Source organism: Eublepharis macularius, chromosome 5 (assembly GCF_028583425.1).
Source record: "Eublepharis macularius isolate TG4126 chromosome 5, MPM_Emac_v1.0, whole genome shotgun sequence".
Lineage (NCBI taxonomy): Eukaryota > Metazoa > Chordata > Lepidosauria > Squamata > Eublepharidae > Eublepharis > Eublepharis macularius.
In genome coordinates this window covers 66,162,954-66,173,569 of record NC_072794.1, presented here as the reverse complement: position 1 = coordinate 66,173,569, position 10,616 = coordinate 66,162,954, and positions in this window count along the sequence as shown.

Sequence of the window (10,616 nt, the reverse complement as noted above, 5' to 3'; positions counted from 1 at the left end):
TCCATAGAGATTCCAGTTAGTCAGAAGGAAAAAATGTGTATTGAGTGAATAATCATGACCTAGTGTCTGGACATAGCAGTATCCAGGCAAAGAGCCTGGAGACTAAATGCCTAAATCTTTTGCCTTCAGGCACTACCTCATAACACCTGCCTGCCTCCTAAAAATAAAATAAAAATAACTGGACTTTTTTTTGCCAATCTCTTTTTGAGCTTTATATCTGAAATGACTGACCCTTTACTGGCTCAAATATCTCAGATTCTATTGGGGGGGGGGTTTCAAGTTTCAGATAGATTTCATCTCTGTGCTTAGCTTTATGCTTGTTTAAAATTTTTGTTACCATTCCCTATTGTTGTGGGTTTTCCGGGCTGTATTGCCGTGGTCTTGGCATTGTAGTTCCTGACGTTTCGCCAGCAGCTGTGGCTGGCATCTTCAGAGGTGTAGCACCAAAAGGCAGAGATCTCTCAGTGTCACAGTGACTGCGGCCGTGAAAGCCTTCGACAATACATTCCCTATTGTGTCTGTATCCCTGAATTTTTCTAGCTGTTGTTAATCATTGTTCTTTGCTCAGCGAATGTCCTACTATATTAAATTTTCACACACTGTGAAACCCACCTTGGATCTCAGTGGAATAACAACAACTAGTCCCTGTCCCTACCAAGGCACCTCTTCAAGCCATTTCTCATGACTCAGCCCTATAATCTGGTTAGAATAAGAGCCAAAACACACGTTAAGAAATACCTAGGTTCAGCACGTGTTCTCTTACCTCAAGGTTTGCCGGGACCTGTAGGTGTCCTGGAAGCTTAAAGTAGGCTTCCTGGAAGCTTAAAGATCTGTAGGCGTCCTGGAAGCTTAAAGTCTTGGAAGCTTAAAGGATCTGTAGGCGTCCTGGAAGCTTAAAGGTGTCCTGGAAGCTTAAAGCTTAAAATACAGGCGCCTGTATTTCCCTTCCCCTTTTTGCTGCTCTGTAAATGCTAAACTTTAAGCTTCCAGGATGCCTACAGATCCCAGCAAACCTTGAGGTAAGAGAACACGTGCTGAACCTAGGTATTTCTTAACGTGTGTTTTGGCTCTAATTCTAACTGAATAATTCAGTTTTGCATAGTTTGCAGAAAGCCAGGAGCCACAACCTCTGAGCCGTGCCTTCTGTCCTTTAAACAATCTAACCAATGCAAGCCTCAGTGTTTCTTGAGAATCATTGGGCAGCGTTTTCTCAACAAGGCAGCAATAACTTTGCCAAAAATATTAGGAAAGCACTGAGACTGATCCCTGCTGCTACCTCTCATAGTATCAGGTGAAGGCAGCCTTTTAATCTAAATTGTCTTATCTTCTTTGGATCCGACAATAGTCACTTAAAAACAGGTATTGACCCTCAGGCCTTCTTCAAGCAACACAAGTGCTCTAGCAGTGCATTATGGCCCTTGTAAAACACTATTGTGCAGAATTCTTTCTCTGATCCTAACCAAAGTCAGTCACACGAGATATAACATTTTATCAACCTGTAGATCCTTCAATTTCTTTAAAATTCAATTCTAAATTCTGCAGTCAGGAGGAGTATTTTCCTCTGGGAAGTGCTGTTAATAGATTGATATTGGCCTTGGGGACCTGTACTGTATTTACAGATTATCTCAGCTCCATTGCTTGCAAAATGATTGCCATATGTTTGGCAGCTGCCAAAAGAGAAGTGTGCAAACATAAATGCAGAACAGTGGTGGATGGTTGCCCTCCAGCTGTTAAATGGAAACAAGTTGATCACTGTTGGCTTCTTCCCATATATGCATTGCCTCAGCTTTCCTAAGCAGCAAAACTGGTATGGGAAGTAATCCCTTTCTGCCAGAGCTCTCTGCCAATGCGCTCTTGAAACTCAGGGCAACTTCTGAAGCAGTCTTTAATGCAGCAAAAACTGTTGTTAGGAGGAAAAAGGACAGAATTTTGTTGAAAATGTGCCTGGCTTGCTTGTACCCAGGGGTCATTTCGTAGAAAAAGAGCTGGAGGAACTCATTAGCATAACTCATTAGCATAACTCATCAGCATATGCCATGCCCCTTGCCATCACCGGAAGTGTGTCATTGGCATAATTGATTTGCATATGCCACACCCCGACATCACATATCCTGGCTGTTTTGGACCCAATCCTGGCCATTCAGGGCCGAAATTGTGCCCAAAATGGCAAAAAGGAGCTGAAAATGGCCAAAAAGGGGCCCAAAATGGTCAGGATTGGGCTGCTGCTAAGCGGGAGAGAGATCCACCACCCATCAGAGGCCCGATCCGGGCCATTTTGGCCCCAGGCTGAAATGGGCCCAAAATGGCCGAGTCAGGTGGGCGGGGCCACCTGGCATGTGATCTCTTTGGGAAACTGCTGGAACTGCGTTCCTACACGTTCCACCTCGAAATGAGCCCTGCTTGTACCTAATGGAGTTCTCCAGATTTTGTCCTAGTCCTTTAGAATGCAAAACAGGTTTTGACATCATGTTATTTTTTATGAAGGAGGAGAGACATAAACAGTTTTGGAACTACTGAACTTTGCAGAATTTTTCATAAACTTGATATACTTTTATACACAGTCACAGATGCTCAGCCTAACCTACCTCACAGGAATGTCGTGAGAATAAAATGGAAGAAAGAACAATGTAAGCTGGTTTGGATTACCTTTGGGGAGAAAGACAGGGTATAAATGAACTAAATATTACACATGCATACTCCGCTGTCATAATTCTCTTTCTCTCATGCACACACAAACATACCATTGTCATAATTTTGTTTCTAAAAAAAATCAAGACATACTGCAAATACTATATCAGTTTGTTCATCTACCTGTTACTTTTCATCCTTTTGGCTTACTTTTTTGCTGTTTATTGGGATCATGTTCATAAAATACCGTGTGAGAAGCCAGAGGAAAGTGAACTCTTCAAGGCCATACACATATCTAAGGTCAGGACAGCACCTGGGTGGAGAAGGTTATTCCAGGTATTTCTCCTCTCCCCCAGAACAAAGGACAAAACAATGTCCAATATTTCAGCGTGACTGTGTATCCAGTGATAGGGCTCCTGTCTTGGTTCCTGTGATGATAAAAGATCACTGCAACAGGAAGGATAGGCCTGGGGCAGAGGGGAGGCTTGACCGAGTCATTCCCAGGCCAAACCTGGCTCACTATCCATTTGCCCATGCCGATTCTTACATCTGTGCTCAATATTTATTGTATGTATTGCCTTGATTTTACTGCATTGTCTTTCTGCATTATGGTACGTCATGCCATAATGTTGCTTGTATGTCAGGTGTTTGTTTGTATTGATTATCAGTTCTGTAATCCTAGTCTTACTGCATTGTTGAATGGATGCCTTATGCTGTCGGAATGAGTTGTTTTCCTATTTTGTAATCTGCCTTGAGTCTTAGTAGTAAAGCAGGCTATAAATTAAGTTAATAAATGTATGTTTTCTAAACTCCTTAACGAGTTTAATAAAACCAAACAAATGACTTACATGAACTGTGAATCTTTAAACAAGAATGTATAAAGTAGGTGAATGCCCTGGAACAATCACTGCCACATCGCTGAAGAAGTCTTACCAAATCTGGCTTTTCAGCATACCTGGAAACTAATTTTTGTTGCAGAGCTAAAACTTCTGAATAAATCTAAATTACTTAGAAAAGGGTTGAATTTTTTTTCAATATGCATGATGAAATATATATTCTTGAGTGGCCCCTTGTCCTAACAATGCTTTCTTGAGAGAAGGTTATTTGACAGGAGGGAAAGGGGAGGAAACGATATGAAAGAAACCAATTGCTGCATCTTCCATTTCTCCCCTCTGGAAACTGCAAGATCAGTTTTGATTATCCTCACGGAGCAGGAAAAAAATGACAGGAAACCCACAATGCTCAAAGTACACCTGATAAATGGTGCAACTACTTTACCAAAGCAGACTTGCTCAGTTATTGAAAAGAATAGCTGTTTTGTCCCTTCTGTATGGGCACCTTTATAATAAAAGTAATAACTCCCAGAAGATGATGTATGATTAACAGAGACACTGGCTAGGGAATAGTAATTCCTGAATGTTCTGTTATCGTATGCTTCACAGAACAAGAACATGCCATCTCTGATTATGTTTTTTGGCAGAAGCATCAACTAAGTAGTGTCTTGAGTCACCTACAGTACCTTTAAAAAAAAGAATCAAAGCTCACAAATAAGTCTGGGAACAGCACGGACGAAGAAGCCAAAGATGCCTAACACAAAACAAAAGTAGCTGAACAAGTAAATGAAAGCCAAAGACTGAGAAAATGCACGTTCTGTACCCAAGAAACATTATGTGACAGGAAGGAAATATCAAGATGGCACAAAATGTCCTTTAGAGAGAGTATGTAAGTTGTTCTTAAAAATGTCTTACTGCTTTTTTTCTTAACATAATTATATATACACACACCTACTGAGTGTTTTGCACCCACAGTTTCCATTAGATTTAACCAGGTGTTATGAACTGTACTGTCTGAGGATAAATATATTAAAAGCTTTTTCTTATATTTTCTCTTGGGTTAATTTAAAATACATCACCTCTAATTTCCAACTCTAATATTCTGTTACTTTTTCATCCTGAGAGTGGTAGGAAAAGAGAATTTCATGGCACCACTCTTGGGCTGATTTCAGATATGTGCCATATTAGGAGGCTGAGAGAGACCTGGCCTGATATTGTACAACTGACATAGTACTGAAGGGAAGGGCAAGGCTTCATCCGTTGAATTGCAATTCAAACAACTGATAAAAGGCCCAGAAAGCGTAACTGCAAATGGGATGCAAACGGGGACTTTGCTGGGAATGAGTAAACTTCTCCAGTTTCATATCAAACATTTCCTAATGCTATTTTCACAATGCAAAAGTATATCTCTATAATGAAGGGAAAATAACAGCAGCAACAATAACAACAACTGTGCTTATATACAGCTCTTCTAAACAGATTGGTGCCCCACCCAGAGCAGTGAACAAAGTGTTATTATTATCCCCACAATACAGCTGAAGAGCTGGGGCTGAGAGGCTTACCCAAGGCCACCTACTGAGCTCATGCCAGCAGTGGGATTCGAACCAGTAGTGCTGATTCGCAGCCGAACCAAATAAATGTATCATATACATTCATATTACTGACAAACATCTTTATCAGCTTTAAATAGCAAGCTTCAACTGTTTCTCAGACAACATCCAGCTTTAAGACTTATAGAATCATAGGGTTGATTCTATGTTCATCTAATCCAAAAACACCAGCACAATGCCCCTGTCCATGCCCAGAAGATGGCAAAACACCTCCAGGATCCCTAGCCAAAATGGCCTGTGGAAAATTGCTACCTGACCCCCAAGGTGGCGATCAGCATTACCCTGGGCATGTAAGAACACCGTGAGAACTAAGCACTGATGTAACCTATTCTCCCCTCTCCCTCATGATCTGCCCAAGTTCACAGAATCAGCATTGCTGTCAGATGGCAATTATCTTGACAGTGGGCAATTATCTTTACAAAATAAGGGAGAACCAGGAACAGATTTGATTCAGAGCACTGTTTGCTTCATATACTCCAGTTTGTAGCCATTATACAAAACCCTCAACCACAGACAAATGGATCAGTTCTATTCTTTATGACTCATAATGAAAAAAGAGGAAAGAGGGAGGCAGATCTATCAGCAGAGCAGAAAAGGAGATTCTCTTTATGGATTATGATGTCACCTTATTCACTGCTGAAGAATCCAAAACTGAGAATTGATAGTCTATTTCCTTGGTGAAGCATGTAGAGGTTAAGCCATATTATTTCGTTTCATTGTACAGTGAACTCCCCAACCAGGGTCGAATCCACATTCACCCATTACCCGCATGTTTATCGGATATCTTCCGTTTGCCTTCAATCCAATATTTTTTCCTCTTCGTTCACATTCCTGCTTCCAATCTGTCTTTCTCGCGCGTCCCTCCGATCACACGGCCGCTCGAAAACCGCTTTTTTGGGCGGGACCTTTTTTCCCGCCCATTTTTTAAAATTTTTTTGAGCACACTTTTCCGTTATTTCGATCTTGCCTTATAAAGAAACATCATTGAAGATAATGATGCCTCTCTTTCCCCCACTGACAGCACTGATGGCTCTCTCCTGTTTCTTTTTTGGAAATTTAGAAGCATGTGGGAAGCGTTTGTGGGCATTTCCTATGCAGGACAGTTCAGTGCCTGAATTTTACTGAAGTTTCACTTCCTTGGACTGTCATTATTTCGATATTTTGTAATTTCAATATTACAGTAATATAAAATAAAAAAATTAAAAATGGTTAAAAAGGAAGTTTCGTGAGTCCATTCTGAGGATGGATTCACCCCAAAATGATTTTTCAAACTACCAGATTTGATTCAGAAACAGCATAATCAATAAATCCAATGCTATGAAGTCAAAAACAGTCTTTTGCAGACTACGGAGCACTTGCAAGTTGAATCAGCCAATAGGAACTCTCGGAACAGCCAGAGAGACAGGAAGGGGGGTGGTTTTTTAAAAAACCACATAAATTGCGCATTGGCCCGTTCACGGCCACCGTGAAACTCCCGTTGAAAACCTGTGACCACATATTCGGGAGAAATGCGAATGAAATGCGTCTGTTTAATGAGGTAATGTGACCGGCACTCGAGATTGCGTGGGGAATGCGGGGAACATGCGACTTAGAATGAGTAATGTGGATTCGACCCAGCTCTATACTACAGCATAATAGATAGTACAATGTACTCATATCTGACTGCAAACTGAGTCATAATTTTGAATGTTCCCCTGAACCCAAACTTTCTTGCAAGCAGAAAACCAGCAGAGAATGAACTGATTGGTGAAGCAGGAATCGCAAGTTCAAATCCTGCTTCTGACATAAACCCAGAACTGGTCTTAAGCAAGCCACATATTTTTGACCCTCAGTCCCTACCTCAACTGCAATACACACATAGTATCTTGAAGAGATGTAAGGATTTTATGACCCACTCAAACAGTTTGAAGTTCCAAGTATTTTATATTAGACCCCTGAGCTCCACACTACTATCTCCAGGATATATTTTCTTGATCTGCTGTAAGCGAAGAACATGCCCATATCATAGGTAACTGCAAAGTTTTACATGCCTTCCCATGAAAAACTCCCTGCAAATAATAATAAAAACAAAACACTGGAAAGAAAAGCTTACTATACAAGTTTTCCACTTAACAACAGTTACTTAAGCAGGGGAAAATGCAATCCATCTGCAGTCTGAAGTGATACAGCCCATTCTGCCACCTCACCTCTATCTCACTTTATTTGGCTACTTCTTTCTACTTCTACTTTCTACTTCATTTTACTGCAGGTGTACACCATCCTAAGATGCACCTTTGTTTCAAACCCTTGCTTAACGCAGAAGAATGTATAGAAACAGTGGAAAATACACTCTGTACTATTTTGACTGACAGCAAGTATAGTGTAGTGGTTAGTGTATTGAACTAGAATCCAGAAGATCCAGGTTAAAGTCCCCAGCACGGCTAGAAGCTTAATGGGGAATCTTGGGCCAGTCATCCATCTGGTCCAGCATACAGTTTCACACCGTGCCCCTGGAGGGCTAGACAAACGGCATAGAGCCTGAGGTTCTCTCCTGCTGCTGCCTCCCATCAGTGGCATTCAACAGTTTCTGTTTCTGAATATGGAGGCTCCCTTCAGCCCACCCTGGCTAGTGGCCATTGATGGACCCCTTCTCCATGAATCTAATCCCTTTTAAAGCTACCTGTGCTCATGGCCATCACTACCTTCCCTGGCTGTGAATTCTCTCAGTTTAATTATTGAGTAAAAAAGTATCAATTTTTCTCTTCCGAGCCTATTTCCCAACCATTTTGTTTGGTGCTCCGAGTTGGAATATTATGGAAGCGGGAGAAAAAGCACCCTTTTTCTCGACCCCATGCATAATTTTATAAATTATTTCTGAGTCACAAGATGGCTTTCAACAAGGGCAAGGACATTTTATCACTTCCATTCACCACTGACTCTACAACAGTGGAGCTCACTGGGTACTGGGCATAATAATATTCATAACAGGAGAAATTATCATCATAGATTCAGGAAAAGATCTGGGTCGATCACAACCACATGGCAACATCTTGTTACCAGCTGCTGCGGCACATTAGCAACTAGTAGCTGTTCCTTTTAAGACTGAGCAATAATGTTATGGGTGGACACACTTCAACAAAACAATTCTTATTACTTTGGAATGTACATGGCATTGAACACCTATAGTGTGATTTTAGGAGAACAGTATGGTACCATACACAGTGAGTGTGCTAGAAATTGGACAGAAGTAAACATTTGCAAATTCAGGATGAACACAGAACAGAAGCTGTTTCCTGGTTCCTTCCAGAAACTACACACCAACTACTTTCCATGGCTTCTGAAGTACACATAAAGGAACAACCTCTGTAACAGTACCTCTTGTCATTAGCCAATAAAGATGGTCAACATGCAAATTCATATCAGAAGACTGCACAGTGTTCTGTTGCAGCTGCAGAAGATGGCCTCATGCAGCCAGCCACCACAAAACTGCCAATGTATTTCTTTTACAAACAGTGTGAGCATTAGAGGTAATATTAAACCAGTTTTGTTCAACAGATAATATGGTGTGGGTAAATTTACATTTATGCATCTTTCCTCTAATTGCCATAGCGAATGGTGTGGGTAAGAGTCCACTGAGAGGTGGAGGTAGGGCGCATCAAAGGGAAAGAAGGAAACAGAGCCTGATATATTGGAAAGGCAGAGGCAGTCAGTGTACTAGTCAAAATGGGTAAAGGGCCTGAATAGCTATAAGGAGTTTTATATATTGAATTCTTTACATATGAAAGTATGCATTGCTTAGATTATTAGATGGGGTTTTCTTTTCTTTTTTTTGCAAAAAGATTGTGGGATGGGTATAGTTGGTCAGTAGTCAACAAAGTGGGCAAAAACGGCCAGGGAGCTCAGGCCAGGTATGATACATAACATGAGGATGTGAAGGAAGCAAACCTGGACACTGTGGGAAGAAAAGTGAGGGAGAGGAGAGCAAGGTTTACACTTGTCTACATCAAAGAATGAGGCTGCTGATACTAACTTCATGACCCTGGAGAACAGCAGAGAAACAGGCTAACTAAAAAGGCAGAGTAGATTTGGGGATGATGGAACAACCTTCAAAACCTTAACTGAAATTTAAGGTACTCTCAGAGAAAAGTATTCTGATCCTGACGACTGTCATTCCACCCGGGCCTGTCATTCCAGCCCCATAGTAGTTTAGCTGGTCCAAAGGACCATCATTTCACTCTGGTAGCTGTCATTCCAATCCCAGAGGAAGATTCTCCAACTCTGTTCTGTATTTTCGTTGTCACTTTTTGGTGCTGTAATGTATTTCAATGGAGCCAATGCAAGTCAATTGGAATTCATGGTTCCAATTATATCTAATGGGCCTTCATGACTCTCCCATTGTTCTCATTTGTCATTTGTTTTAGTACCTCCCCTCGGCCTGAATGGAATTGTTTTATTACCAAACACTTCTGAACAAAAACAACCCAATGAACTAACTGGACACAAAATTATTACTACATATTTTGGGAAGAACATTTCTAAAAGCCACACTACTACCACAAGAGCAAGATTCATGTCCAGAAATTCTAGTTGGTCACCTTAGGGCCAAGCTACACATGACGAATGACACTTGAACGGCAAGTGGATTGAGTGGAGGGCAAGTGAACAGGGAGAAATACACTTGCTGTTCAAGTGTCATTCGTCATGTGTAGCTTGGCCCTAAGGTGCCACTGGACCCAAATCTTGCTCTTAGACCACTACAGTGGATGGAGAAGGCCTTCCCCAGTTCCGCCTGGAGTCATCTCCCTCTCTGTGCTGGGTGGGAGCTAAACAAGCCCACTGAACAAGTGAATGCACCCCTCTTATCAAAATTGCTCCTTCTTCTCTGCTGCTGCTTTGTCTTGCAGAATGGCGAGCAGTGGCAGAGCCCTCGGCTTGGCATGAAAACAAAGACACCTGCTGCCAGGAGATGGTGACGGCTGTGAGGCTGGGCCAGGCGACTTGGCAGGAGGCCAAGGCTGCCTGCCACTCATGGCCCATCCTGCCCAGCAGGAAAAAGTGAGTCGCAGTGGGGCTGGGCTGAGTGTTCCAGCATGAAGTCAAGGCTGCGTGCCACACTGCGTGGGCCCTTCCAACCCTGCCTGCCACCAGGAGACAGTGACTGCTGCGAAGCTGGGTCAGGTGACCCAAGTCAAAAAAAGGGGGGGGGAACAGCCTAGTGAAGGGTAAATAGCAATGTCCTACAACTAATGAAAAATCCACCCAGCAGATTTATATAAATGTATTCTAAAGTGCAAAAACTGCTCAAGCAGTGCAGACACGGTTATAAATATATACTATAAGTACAATAAATAAATATCATACAGAGAGAAAATGCTTACAAATAATTATATAAATAGTAGCGATAAACCATTACAGTCAAACACCACTGGATACAGTAATCTGATAATATCCACCAATCTCTGCAAGTAAGTGTAAGTCCCACATTTTTAAAGACATATTTTTTTTATATTTCAGATCTGCAAAGCTTATGAAGATGTGATGTCAGGGTTCTCCAAAGAAGGCAACA